At 47.9% G+C, this 9,792-nt stretch overlaps 23 non-coding genes and 15 pseudogenes across 23 annotated transcripts; all 38 read right to left on the bottom strand.

The window, feature by feature from the left end:
• Positions 1–51: 51 nt before the first annotated feature.
• LOC135725482 (5S ribosomal RNA) lies at positions 52–170 on the bottom strand (annotated as a pseudogene).
• A 120-nt stretch (positions 171–290) lies between these two features.
• LOC135725846 (5S ribosomal RNA) lies at positions 291–409 on the bottom strand (annotated as a pseudogene).
• A 125-nt stretch (positions 410–534) lies between these two features.
• On the bottom strand, positions 535–653 carry LOC135723082 (5S ribosomal RNA). Its single transcript, XR_010522797.1, has one exon. It is a non-coding gene; the product is annotated as a 5S ribosomal RNA (ribosomal RNA).
• A 125-nt stretch (positions 654–778) lies between these two features.
• Positions 779–897, bottom strand: LOC135723081 (5S ribosomal RNA). Its single transcript, XR_010522796.1, has one exon. It is a non-coding gene; the product is annotated as a 5S ribosomal RNA (ribosomal RNA).
• A 125-nt stretch (positions 898–1,022) lies between these two features.
• On the bottom strand, positions 1,023–1,141 carry LOC135723079 (5S ribosomal RNA). Its single transcript, XR_010522795.1, has one exon. It is a non-coding gene; the product is annotated as a 5S ribosomal RNA (ribosomal RNA).
• Positions 1,142–1,266: 125 nt separating this feature from the next.
• LOC135726311 (5S ribosomal RNA) lies at positions 1,267–1,385 on the bottom strand (annotated as a pseudogene).
• A 125-nt stretch (positions 1,386–1,510) lies between these two features.
• On the bottom strand, positions 1,511–1,629 carry LOC135723986 (5S ribosomal RNA). The gene has a single exon (XR_010523663.1). It is a non-coding gene; the product is annotated as a 5S ribosomal RNA (ribosomal RNA).
• A 125-nt stretch (positions 1,630–1,754) lies between these two features.
• Positions 1,755–1,873, bottom strand: LOC135725481 (5S ribosomal RNA; annotated as a pseudogene).
• A 120-nt stretch (positions 1,874–1,993) lies between these two features.
• Positions 1,994–2,112, bottom strand: LOC135725845 (5S ribosomal RNA; annotated as a pseudogene).
• Positions 2,113–2,237: 125 nt separating this feature from the next.
• LOC135723078 (5S ribosomal RNA) lies at positions 2,238–2,356 on the bottom strand. The gene has a single exon (XR_010522794.1). It is a non-coding gene; the product is annotated as a 5S ribosomal RNA (ribosomal RNA).
• A 121-nt stretch (positions 2,357–2,477) lies between these two features.
• On the bottom strand, positions 2,478–2,596 carry LOC135723942 (5S ribosomal RNA). The gene has a single exon (XR_010523620.1). It is a non-coding gene; the product is annotated as a 5S ribosomal RNA (ribosomal RNA).
• A 155-nt stretch (positions 2,597–2,751) lies between these two features.
• On the bottom strand, positions 2,752–2,870 carry LOC135723077 (5S ribosomal RNA). Its single transcript, XR_010522793.1, has one exon. It is a non-coding gene; the product is annotated as a 5S ribosomal RNA (ribosomal RNA).
• A 125-nt stretch (positions 2,871–2,995) lies between these two features.
• LOC135723076 (5S ribosomal RNA) lies at positions 2,996–3,114 on the bottom strand. The gene has a single exon (XR_010522792.1). It is a non-coding gene; the product is annotated as a 5S ribosomal RNA (ribosomal RNA).
• A 126-nt stretch (positions 3,115–3,240) lies between these two features.
• Positions 3,241–3,359, bottom strand: LOC135726833 (5S ribosomal RNA; annotated as a pseudogene).
• Positions 3,360–3,484: 125 nt separating this feature from the next.
• LOC135723985 (5S ribosomal RNA) lies at positions 3,485–3,603 on the bottom strand. Its single transcript, XR_010523662.1, has one exon. It is a non-coding gene; the product is annotated as a 5S ribosomal RNA (ribosomal RNA).
• Positions 3,604–3,728: 125 nt separating this feature from the next.
• LOC135725479 (5S ribosomal RNA) lies at positions 3,729–3,847 on the bottom strand (annotated as a pseudogene).
• Positions 3,848–4,201: 354 nt separating this feature from the next.
• LOC135724318 (5S ribosomal RNA) lies at positions 4,202–4,320 on the bottom strand. Its single transcript, XR_010523986.1, has one exon. It is a non-coding gene; the product is annotated as a 5S ribosomal RNA (ribosomal RNA).
• A 125-nt stretch (positions 4,321–4,445) lies between these two features.
• On the bottom strand, positions 4,446–4,564 carry LOC135726671 (5S ribosomal RNA; annotated as a pseudogene).
• Positions 4,565–4,684: 120 nt separating this feature from the next.
• LOC135723941 (5S ribosomal RNA) lies at positions 4,685–4,803 on the bottom strand. Its single transcript, XR_010523619.1, has one exon. It is a non-coding gene; the product is annotated as a 5S ribosomal RNA (ribosomal RNA).
• Positions 4,804–4,958: 155 nt separating this feature from the next.
• Positions 4,959–5,077, bottom strand: LOC135723075 (5S ribosomal RNA). Its single transcript, XR_010522791.1, has one exon. It is a non-coding gene; the product is annotated as a 5S ribosomal RNA (ribosomal RNA).
• A 125-nt stretch (positions 5,078–5,202) lies between these two features.
• Positions 5,203–5,321, bottom strand: LOC135723074 (5S ribosomal RNA). Its single transcript, XR_010522790.1, has one exon. It is a non-coding gene; the product is annotated as a 5S ribosomal RNA (ribosomal RNA).
• Positions 5,322–5,447: 126 nt separating this feature from the next.
• On the bottom strand, positions 5,448–5,566 carry LOC135726832 (5S ribosomal RNA; annotated as a pseudogene).
• Positions 5,567–5,691: 125 nt separating this feature from the next.
• LOC135723984 (5S ribosomal RNA) lies at positions 5,692–5,810 on the bottom strand. The gene has a single exon (XR_010523661.1). It is a non-coding gene; the product is annotated as a 5S ribosomal RNA (ribosomal RNA).
• Positions 5,811–5,935: 125 nt separating this feature from the next.
• Positions 5,936–6,054, bottom strand: LOC135725478 (5S ribosomal RNA; annotated as a pseudogene).
• A 354-nt stretch (positions 6,055–6,408) lies between these two features.
• Positions 6,409–6,527, bottom strand: LOC135723072 (5S ribosomal RNA). Its single transcript, XR_010522788.1, has one exon. It is a non-coding gene; the product is annotated as a 5S ribosomal RNA (ribosomal RNA).
• A 125-nt stretch (positions 6,528–6,652) lies between these two features.
• LOC135725476 (5S ribosomal RNA) lies at positions 6,653–6,771 on the bottom strand (annotated as a pseudogene).
• A 120-nt stretch (positions 6,772–6,891) lies between these two features.
• Positions 6,892–7,010, bottom strand: LOC135725560 (5S ribosomal RNA; annotated as a pseudogene).
• A 126-nt stretch (positions 7,011–7,136) lies between these two features.
• Positions 7,137–7,255, bottom strand: LOC135723071 (5S ribosomal RNA). The gene has a single exon (XR_010522787.1). It is a non-coding gene; the product is annotated as a 5S ribosomal RNA (ribosomal RNA).
• A 125-nt stretch (positions 7,256–7,380) lies between these two features.
• On the bottom strand, positions 7,381–7,499 carry LOC135724024 (5S ribosomal RNA). Its single transcript, XR_010523700.1, has one exon. It is a non-coding gene; the product is annotated as a 5S ribosomal RNA (ribosomal RNA).
• Positions 7,500–7,624: 125 nt separating this feature from the next.
• LOC135725157 (5S ribosomal RNA) lies at positions 7,625–7,743 on the bottom strand. Its single transcript, XR_010524803.1, has one exon. It is a non-coding gene; the product is annotated as a 5S ribosomal RNA (ribosomal RNA).
• A 124-nt stretch (positions 7,744–7,867) lies between these two features.
• On the bottom strand, positions 7,868–7,986 carry LOC135725712 (5S ribosomal RNA; annotated as a pseudogene).
• A 120-nt stretch (positions 7,987–8,106) lies between these two features.
• On the bottom strand, positions 8,107–8,225 carry LOC135724959 (5S ribosomal RNA). Its single transcript, XR_010524614.1, has one exon. It is a non-coding gene; the product is annotated as a 5S ribosomal RNA (ribosomal RNA).
• A 126-nt stretch (positions 8,226–8,351) lies between these two features.
• On the bottom strand, positions 8,352–8,470 carry LOC135725186 (5S ribosomal RNA). Its single transcript, XR_010524831.1, has one exon. It is a non-coding gene; the product is annotated as a 5S ribosomal RNA (ribosomal RNA).
• Positions 8,471–8,596: 126 nt separating this feature from the next.
• LOC135723070 (5S ribosomal RNA) lies at positions 8,597–8,715 on the bottom strand. Its single transcript, XR_010522786.1, has one exon. It is a non-coding gene; the product is annotated as a 5S ribosomal RNA (ribosomal RNA).
• A 125-nt stretch (positions 8,716–8,840) lies between these two features.
• LOC135723069 (5S ribosomal RNA) lies at positions 8,841–8,959 on the bottom strand. The gene has a single exon (XR_010522785.1). It is a non-coding gene; the product is annotated as a 5S ribosomal RNA (ribosomal RNA).
• A 126-nt stretch (positions 8,960–9,085) lies between these two features.
• Positions 9,086–9,204, bottom strand: LOC135726310 (5S ribosomal RNA; annotated as a pseudogene).
• A 125-nt stretch (positions 9,205–9,329) lies between these two features.
• On the bottom strand, positions 9,330–9,448 carry LOC135762986 (5S ribosomal RNA). Its single transcript, XR_012337587.1, has one exon. It is a non-coding gene; the product is annotated as a 5S ribosomal RNA (ribosomal RNA).
• Positions 9,449–9,573: 125 nt separating this feature from the next.
• Positions 9,574–9,692, bottom strand: LOC135763709 (5S ribosomal RNA; annotated as a pseudogene).
• Between the last annotated feature and the right edge of the window lie 100 nt (positions 9,693–9,792).

Raw genomic sequence — 9,792 nt, 5'->3', positions numbered from 1 at the left:
AGAACGCATTCATGGGAAAAAATGACATAAATAAATATTTAATTAATTAAATGCTTACAGCACCTGGTATTCCCAGGCAATCTCCCATCCAAGTACTAACCAGGCCCGACCCTGCTTGGCTTCCGAGATCAGACGAGAGCGGGCGTGCTCAGGGTGGTGTGGCCGTAAGCGAGTGCGGACTTGATTCGAGAGACACTTCAAAACTAATGTGGCAACGGCATGCCATGGGAGAACGCTTACAGAAAGGACGCATTCATGGGAAAAATGACATAAAAAATTAATTAATTAAATTCTTACAGCACCAGGTATTCCCAGGCGGTCTCCCATCCAAGTACTAACCAGGCCCGACCCTGCTTGGCTTCCGAGATCAGACGAGAGCGGGCGTGCTCAGGGTGGTGCGGCCGTAAACGAGTGCTGACTCGATTCGAGAGACACTTCAAGGCTAATGTGGCAACGCAATGACATCGGTAAATGGTTACAGAAAGGACGCATTCATGGGAAAAAATGATATAAAAAAATAATTAATTAATTAAATGCTTACAGCACCTGGTATTCCCAGGCGGTCTCCCATCCAAGTACTAACCAGGCCCGACCCTGCTTGGCTTCCGAGATCAGACGAGAGCGGGCGTGCTCAGGGTGGTGTGGCCGTAAGCGAGTGCTGACTCGCTTCGATAGACACTTCAAGACTTATGTGGCAACGCCATGACATCAGTGAACGCTTACAGAAAGATCGCATTCATGGGAAAAAATGACATAAAAAAATAATTAATTAATTAAATGCTTACAGCACCTGGTATTCCCAGGCGGTCTCCCATCCAAGTACTAACCAGGCCCGACCCTGCTTGGCTTCCGAGATCAGACGAGAGCGGGCGTGCTCAGGGTGGTGTGGCCGTAAGCGAGTGCTGACTCGCTTCGAAAGACACTTCAAGACTTATGTGGCAACGCCATGACATCAGTGAACGCTTACAGAAAGATCGCATTCATGGGAAAAAATGACATAAAAAAATAATTAATTAATTAAATGCTTACAGCACCTGGTATTCCCAGGCGGTCTCCCATCCAAGTACTAACCAGGCCCGACCCTGCTTGGCTTCCGAGATCAGACGAGAGCGGGCGTGCTCAGGGTGGTGTGGCCGTAAGCGAGAGCTGACTCGATTCGAGAGACACTTCAAGGCTAATGTGGCAATGCAATGACATCGGTAAATGGTTACAGAAAGGACGCATTCATGGGAAAAAATGACATAAAAAAAAAATTAATTAATTAAATGCTTACAGCACCTGGTATTCCCAGGCGGTCTCCCATCCAAGTACTAACCAGGACCGACCCTGCTTGGCTTCCGAGATGAGACGAGAGCGGGCGTGCTCAGGGTGGTGTGGCCGTAAGCGAGTGCAGACTCGATTCGAGAGACACTTCAAAACTAATGTGGCAACGCCATGCCATGGGAGAACGCTTACAGAAAGGACGCATTCATGGGAAAATATGACATAAATAAATATTTAATTAATTAAATGCTTACAGCACCTGGTATTCCCAGGCGGTCTCCCATCCAAGTACTAACCAGGCCCGACTCTGCTTGGCTTCCGAGATCAGACGAGAGCGGGCGTGCTCAGGGTGGTGTGGCCGTAAGCGAGTGCAGACTCGAATCGACAGACACTTCAAGACTTATGTGGCAACGCCATGACATCAGTGAACGCTTACAGAAAGAACGCATTCATGGGAAAAAATGACATAAATAAATATTTAATTAATTAAATGCTTACAGCACCTGGTATTCCCAGGCAATCTCCCATCCAAGTACTAACCAGGCCCGACCCTGCTTGGCTTCCGAGATCAGACGAGAGCGGGCGTGCTCAGGGTGGTGTGGCCGTAAGCGAGTGCGGACTTGATTCGAGAGACACTTCAAAACTAATGTGGCAACGGCATGCCATGGGAGAACGCTTACAGAAAGGACGCATTCATGGGAAAAATGACATAAAAAATTAATTAATTAAATTCTTACAGCACCAGGTATTCCCAGGCGGTCTCCCATCCAAGTACTAACCAGGCCCGACCCTGCTTGGCTTCCGAGATCAGACGAGAGCGGGCGTGCTCAGGGTGGTGCGGCCGTAAACGAGTGCTGACTCGATTCGAGAGACACTTCAAGGCTAATGTGGCAACGCAATGACATCGGTAAATGGTTACAGAAAGGACGCATTCATGGGAAAAAATGATATAAAAAAATAATTAATTAATTAAATGCTTACAGCACCTGGTATTCCCAGGCGGTCTCCCATCCAAGTACTAACCAGGCCCGACCCTGCTTGGCTTCCGAGATCAGACGAGAGCGGGCGTGCTCAGGGTGGTGTGGCCGTAAGCGAGTGCTGACTCGCTTCGATAGACACTTCAAGACTTATGTGGCAACGCCATGACATCAGTGAACGCTTACAGAAAGATCGCATTCATGGGAAAAAATGACATAAATAATTAATTAATTTAATTCTTACAGCACCAGGTATTCCCAGGCGGTCTCCCATCCAAGTACTAACCAGGCCCGACCCTGCTTGGCTTCCGAGATCAGACGAGAGCGGGCGTGCTCAGGGTGGTGTGGCCGTAAGCGAGTGCTGACTCGCTTCGATAGACACTTCAAGACTTATGTGGCAACGCCATGACATCAGTGAACGCTTACAGAAAGATCGCATTCATGGGAAAAAATGACATAAAAAAATAATTAATTAATTAAATGACATAAAAAAAATAATTAATTAATTAAATGCTTACAGCACCTGGTATTCCCAGGCGGTCTCCCATCCAAGTACTAACCAGGCCCGACCCTGCTTGGCTTCCGAGATCAGACGAGAGCGGGCGTGCTCAGGGTGGTGTGGCCGTAAGCGAGTGCTGACTCGCTTCGAAAGACACTTCAAGACTTATGTGGCAACGCCATGACATCAGTGAACGCTTACAGAAAGATCGCATTCATGGGAAAAAATGACATAAAAAAATAATTAATTAATTAAATGCTTACAGCACCTGGTATTCCCAGGCGGTCTCCCATCCAAGTACTAACCAGGCCCGACCCTGCTTGGCTTCCGAGATCAGACGAGAGCGGGCGTGCTCAGGGTGGTGTGGCCGTAAGCGAGTGCTGACTCGATTCGAGAGACACTTCAAGGCTAATGTGGCAATGCAATGACATCGGTAAATGGTTACAGAAAGGACGCATTCATGGGAAAAAATGACATAAAAAAAAATATTAATTAATTAAATGCTTACAGCACCTGGTATACCCAGGCGGTCTCCCATCCAAGTACTAACCAGGACCGACCCTGCTTGGCTTCCGAGATGAGACGAGAGCGGGCGTGCTCAGGGTGGTGTGGCCGTAAGCGAGTGCAGACTCGATTCGAGAGACACTTCAAAACTAATGTGGCAACGCCATGCCATGGGAGAACGCTTACAGAAAGGACGCATTCATGGGAAAATATGACATAAATAAATATTTAATTAATTAAATGCTTACAGCACCTGGTATTCCCAGGCGGTCTCCCATCCAAGTACTAACCAGGCCCGACTCTGCTTGGCTTCCGAGATCAGACGAGAGCGGGCGTGCTCAGGGTGGTGTGGCCGTAAGCGAGTGCAGACTCGAATCGACAGACACTTCAAGACTTATGTGGCAACGCCATGACATCAGTGAACGCTTACAGAAAGAACGCATTCATGGGAAAAAATGACATAAATAAATATTTAATTAATTAAATGCTTACAGCACCTGGTATTCCCAGGCAATCTCCCATCCAAGTACTAACCAGGCCCGACCCTGCTTGGCTTCCGAGATCAGACGAGAGCGGGCGTGCTCAGGGTGGTGTGGCCGTAAGCGAGTGCGGACTTGATTCGAGAGACACTTCAAAACTAATGTGGCAACGGCATGCCATGGGAGAACGCTTACAGAAAGGACGCATTCATGGGAAAAATGACATAAAAAATTAATTAATTAAATTCTTACAGCACCAGGTATTCTCCCATCCAAGTACTAACCAGGCCCGACCCTGCTTGGCTTCCGAGATCAGACGAGAGCGGGCGTGCTCAGGGTGGTGCGGCCGTAAACGAGTGCTGACTCGATTCGAGAGACACTTCAAGGCTAATGTGGCAACGCAATGACATCGGTAAATGGTTACAGAAAGGACGCATTTATGGGAAAAAATGATATAAAAAAATAATTAATTAATTAAATGCTTACAGCACCTGGTATTCCCAGGCGGTCTCCCATCCAAGTACTAACCAGGCCCGACCCTGCTTGGCTTCCGAGATCAGACGAGAGCGGGCTTGCTCAGGGTGGTGTGGCCGTAAGCGAGTGCTGACTCGCTTCGATAGACACTTCAAGACTTATGTGGCAACGCCATGACATCAGTGAACGCTTACAGAAAGATCGCATTCATGGGAAAAAATGACATAAAAAAATAATTAATTAATTAAATGCTTAGAGCACCTGGTATTCCCAGGCGGTCTCCCATCCAAGTACTAACCAGGCCCGACCCTGCTTGGCTTACGAGATCAGACGAGAGCGGGCGTGCTCAGGGTGGCGTGGCCGTAAGCGAGTGCTGACTTGATTCGAGAGACACTTCAAAACTAATGTGGCAACGCCATGCCATGGGAGAACGCTTACAGAAAGGACGCATTCATGGGAAAAATGACATAAATAATTAATTAATTTAATTCTTACAGCACCAGGTATTCCCAGGCGGTCTCCCATCCAAGTACTAACCAGGCCCGACCCTGCTTGGCTTCCGAGATCAGACGAGAGCGGGCGTGCTCAGGGTGGTGTGGCCGTAAGCGAGTGCTGACTCGCTTCGATAGACACTTCAAGACTTATGTGGCAACGCCATGACATCAGTGAACGCTTACAGAAAGATCGCATTCATGGGAAAAAATGACATAAAAAAATAATTAATTAATTAAATGACATAAAAAAAATAATTAATTAATTAAATGCTTACAGCACCTGGTATTCCCAGGCGGTCTCCCATCCAAGTACTAACCAGGCCCGACCCTGCTTGGCTTCCGAGATCAGACGAGAGCGGGCGTGCTCAGGGTGGTGTGGCCGTAAGCGAGTGCTGACTCGCTTCGAAAGACACTTCAAGACTTATGTGGCAACGCCATGACATCAGTGAACGCTTACAGAAAGATCGCATTCATGGGAAAAAATGACATAAAAAAATAATTAATTAATTAAATGCTTACAGCACCTGGTATTCCCAGGCGGTCTCCCATCCAAGTACTAACCAGGCCCGACCCTGCTTGGCTTCCGAGATCAGACGAGAGCGGGCGTGCTCAGGGTGGTGTGGCCGTAAGCGAGTGCTGACTCGATTCGAGAGACACTTCAAGGCTAATGTGGCAATGCAATGACATTGGTAAATGGTTACAGAAAGGACGCATTCATGGGAAAAAATGACATAAAAAAAAATATTAATTAATTAAATGCTTACAGCACCTGGTATACCCAGGCGGTCTCCCATCCAAGTACTAACCAGGACCGACCCTGCTTGGCTTCCGAGATGAGACGAGAGCGGGCGTGCTCAGGGTGGTGTGGCCGTAAGCGAGTGCAGACTCGATTCGAGAGACACTTCAAAACTAATGTGGCAACGCCATGCCATGGGAGAACGCTTACAGAAAGGACGCATTCATGGGAAAATATGACATAAATAAATATTTAATTAATTAAATGCTTACAGCACCTGGTATTCCCAGGCGGTCTCCCATCCAAGTACTAACCAGGCCCGACTCTGCTTGGCTTCCGAGATCAGACGAGAGCGGGCGTGCTCAGGGTGGTGTGGCCGTAAGCGAGTGCAGACTCGAATCGACAGACACTTCAAGACTTATGTGGCAACGCCATGACATCAGTGAACGCTTACAGAAAGAACGCATTCATGGGAAAAAATGACATAAATAAATATTTAATTAATTAAATGCTTACAGCACCTGGTATTCCCAGGCAATCTCCCATCCAAGTACTAACCAGGCCCGACCCTGCTTGGCTTCCGAGATCAGACGAGAGCGGGCGTGCTCAGGGTGGTGTGGCCGTAAGCGAGTGCGGACTTGATTCGAGAGACACTTCAAAACTAATGTGGCAACGGCATGCCATGGGAGAACGCTTACAGAAAGGACGCATTCATGGGAAAAATGACATAAAAAATTAATTAATTAAATTCTTACAGCACCAGGTATTCTCCCATCCAAGTACTAACCAGGCCCGACCCTGCTTGGCTTCCGAGATCAGACGAGAGCGGGCGTGCTCAGGGTGGTGCGGCCGTAAACGAGTGCTGACTCGATTCGAGAGACACTTCAAGGCTAATGTGGCAACGCAATGACATCGGTAAATGGTTACAGAAAGGACGCATTCATGGGAAAAAATGATATAAAAAAATAATTAATTAATTAAATGCTTACAGCACCTGGTATTCCCAGGCGGTCTCCCATCCAAGTACTAACCAGGCCCGACCCTGCTTGGCTTCCGAGATCAGACGAGAGCGGGCGTGCTCAGGGTGGTGTGGCCGTAAGCGAGTGCTGACTCGCTTCGATAGACACTTCAAGACTTATGTGGCAACGCCATGACATCAGTGAACGCTTACAGAAATAACGCATTCATGGGAAAAAATGACATAAATAAATATTTAATTAATTAAATGCTTACAGCACCTGGTATTCCCAGGCAATCTCCCATCCAAGTACTAACCAGGCCCGACCCTGCTTGGCTTCCGAGATCAGACGAGAGCGGGCGTGCTCAGGGTGGTGTGGCCGTAAGCGAGTGCGGACTTGATTCGAGAGACACTTCAAAACTAATGTGGCAACGGCATGCCATGGGAGAACGCTTTCAGAAAGGACGCATTCATGGGAAAAATGACATAAAAAATTAATTAATTAAATTCTTACAGCACCAGGTATTCCCAGGCGGTCTCCCATCCAAGTACTAACCAGGCCCGACCCTGCTTGGCTTCCGAGATCAGACGAGAGCGGGCGTGCTCAGGGTGGTGTGACCGTAAACGAGTGCTGACTCGATTCGAGAGACACTTCAAGGCTAATGTGGCAACGCAATGACATCGGTAAATGGTTACAGAAAGGACGCATTCATGGGAAAAAATGACATAAAAAAAATAATTAATTAATTAAATGCTTACAGCACCTGGTATTCCCAGGCGGTCTCCCATCCAAGTACTAACCAGGCCCGACCCTGCTTGGCTTCCGAGATCAGACGAGAGCGGGCGTGCTCAGGGTGGTGTGGCCGTAAGCGAGTGCTGACTCGCTTCGATAGACACTTCAAGACTTATGTGGCAACGACATGACATCAGTGAACGCTTACAGAAAGATCGCATTCATGGGAAAAAATGACATAAAAAAATAATTAATTAATTAAATGCTTACCGCACCTGGTATTCCCAGGCGGTCTCCCATCCAAGTACTAACCAGGCCCGACCCTGCTTGGCTTCCGAGATCAGACGAGAGCGGGCGTGCTCAGGGTGGTGTGGCCGTAAGCGAGTGCTGACTCGATTCGAGAGACACTTCAAGGCTAATGTGGCAACGCAATGACATCGGAAAATGGTTACAGAAAGGACGCATTCATGGGAAAAAATGACATAAAAAAATAATTAATTAATTAAATGCTTACAGCACCTGGTATTCCCAGGCGGTCTCCCATCCAAGTACTAACCAGGCCCGACCCTGCTTGGCTTCCGAGATCAGAAGAGAGCGGGAGTGCTTAGGGTGGTGTGGCCGTAAGCGAGTGCTGACTCGCTTCGATAGACACTTCAAGACTTATGTGGCAACGCCATGACATCAGTGAACGCTTACAGAAAGATCGCATTCATGGGAAAAAATGACATAAAAAATAATTAATTAATTAAATGCTTACAGCACCTGGTATTCCCAGGCGGTCTCCCATCCAAGTACTAACCAGGCCCGACCCTGCTTGGCTTACGAGATCAGACGAGAGCGGGCGTGCTCAGGGTGGCGTGGCCGTAAGCGAGTGCTGACTTGATTCGAGAGACACTTCAAAACTAATGTGGCAACGCCATGCCATGGGAGAACGCTTACAGAAAGGACGCATTCATGGGAAAAATGACATAAATAATTAATTAATTTAATTCTTACAGCACCAGGTATTCCCAGGCGGTCTCCCATCCAAGTACTAACCAGGCCCGACCCTGCTTGGCTTCCGAGATCAGACGAGAGCGGGCGTGCTCAGGGTGGTGTGGCCGTAAACGAGTGCTGACTCGATTCGAGAGACACTTCAAGTCTAATGTGGCAACGCAATGACATCGGTAAATGGTTACAGAAAGGACGCATTCATGGGAAAAAATGACATAAAAAAAATAATTAATTAATTAAATGCTTACAGCACCTGGTATTCCCAGGCGGTCTCCCATCCAAGTACTAACCAGGCCAGACCCTGCTTGGCTTCCGAGATCAGATGAGAGCGGGCGTGCTCAGGGTGGTGTGGCCGTAAACGAGTGCTGACTCGATTCGAGAGACACTTCAAGGCTAATGTGGCAACGCAATGACATCGGTAAATGGTTACAGAAAGGACGCATTCATGGGAAAAAATGACATAAAAAAAATAATTAATTAATTAAATGCTTACAGCACCTGGTATTCCCAGGCGGTCTCCCATCCAAGTACTAACCAGGCCCGACCCTGCTTGGCTTCCGAGATCAGACGAGAGCGGGCGTGCTCAGGGTGGTGTGGCCGTAAGCGAGTGCTGACTCGCTTCGAAAGACACTTCAAGACTTATGTGGCAACGCCATGACATCAGTGAACGCTTACAGAAAGATCGCATTCATGGGAAAAAATGACATAAAAAAATAATTAATTAATTAAATGCTTACAGCACCTGGTATTCCCAGGCGGTCTCCCATCCAAGTACTAACCAGGCCCGACCCTGCTTGGCTTCCGAGATCAGACGAGAGCGGGCGTGCTCAGGGTGGTGTGGCCGTAAGCGAGTGCTGACTCGATTCGAGAGACACTTCAAGGCTAATGTGGCAATGCAATGACATCGGTAAATGGTTACAGAAAGGACGCATTCATGGGAAAAAATGACATAAAAAAAAAAATTAATTAATTAAATGCTTACAGCACCTGGTATTCCCAGGCGGTCTCCCATCCAAGTACTAACCAGGACCGACCCTGCTTGGCTTCCGAGATGAGACGAGAGCGGGCGTGCTCAGGGTGGTGTGGCCGTAAGCGAGTGCAGACTCGATTCGAGAGACACTTCAAAACTAATGTGGCAACGCCATGCCATGGGAGAACGCTTACAGAAAGGACGCATTCATGGGAAAATATGACATAAATAAATATTTAATTAATTAAATGCTTACAGCACCTGGTATTCCCAGGCGGTCTCCCATCCAAGTACTAACCAGGCCCGACTCTGCTTGGCTTCCGAGATCAGACGAGAGCGGGCGTGCTCAGGGTGGTGTGGCCGTAAGCGAGTGCAGACTCGAATCGACAGACACTTCAAGACTTATGTGGCAACGCCATGACATCAGTGAACGCTTACAGAAAGAACGCATTCATGGGAAAAAATGACATAAATAAATATTTAATTAATTAAATGCTTACAGCACCTGGTATTCCCAGGCAATCTCCCATCCAAGTACTAACCAGGCCCGACCCTGCTTGGCTTCCGAGATCAGACGAGAGCGGGCGTGCTCAGGGTGGTGTGGCCGTAAGCGAGTGCGGACTTGATTCGAGAGACACTTCAAAACTAATGTGGCAACGGCATGCCATGGGAGAACGCTTACAGAAAGGACGCATTCATGGGAAAAATGACA

Source organism: Paramisgurnus dabryanus, chromosome 9 (genome assembly GCF_030506205.2).
Source record: "Paramisgurnus dabryanus chromosome 9, PD_genome_1.1, whole genome shotgun sequence".
Classification (NCBI taxonomy): domain Eukaryota; kingdom Metazoa; phylum Chordata; class Actinopteri; order Cypriniformes; family Cobitidae; genus Paramisgurnus; species Paramisgurnus dabryanus.
Note: the sequence above shows the minus strand (reverse complement) of the source record. Positions and strands in the feature narration are given on the sequence as shown.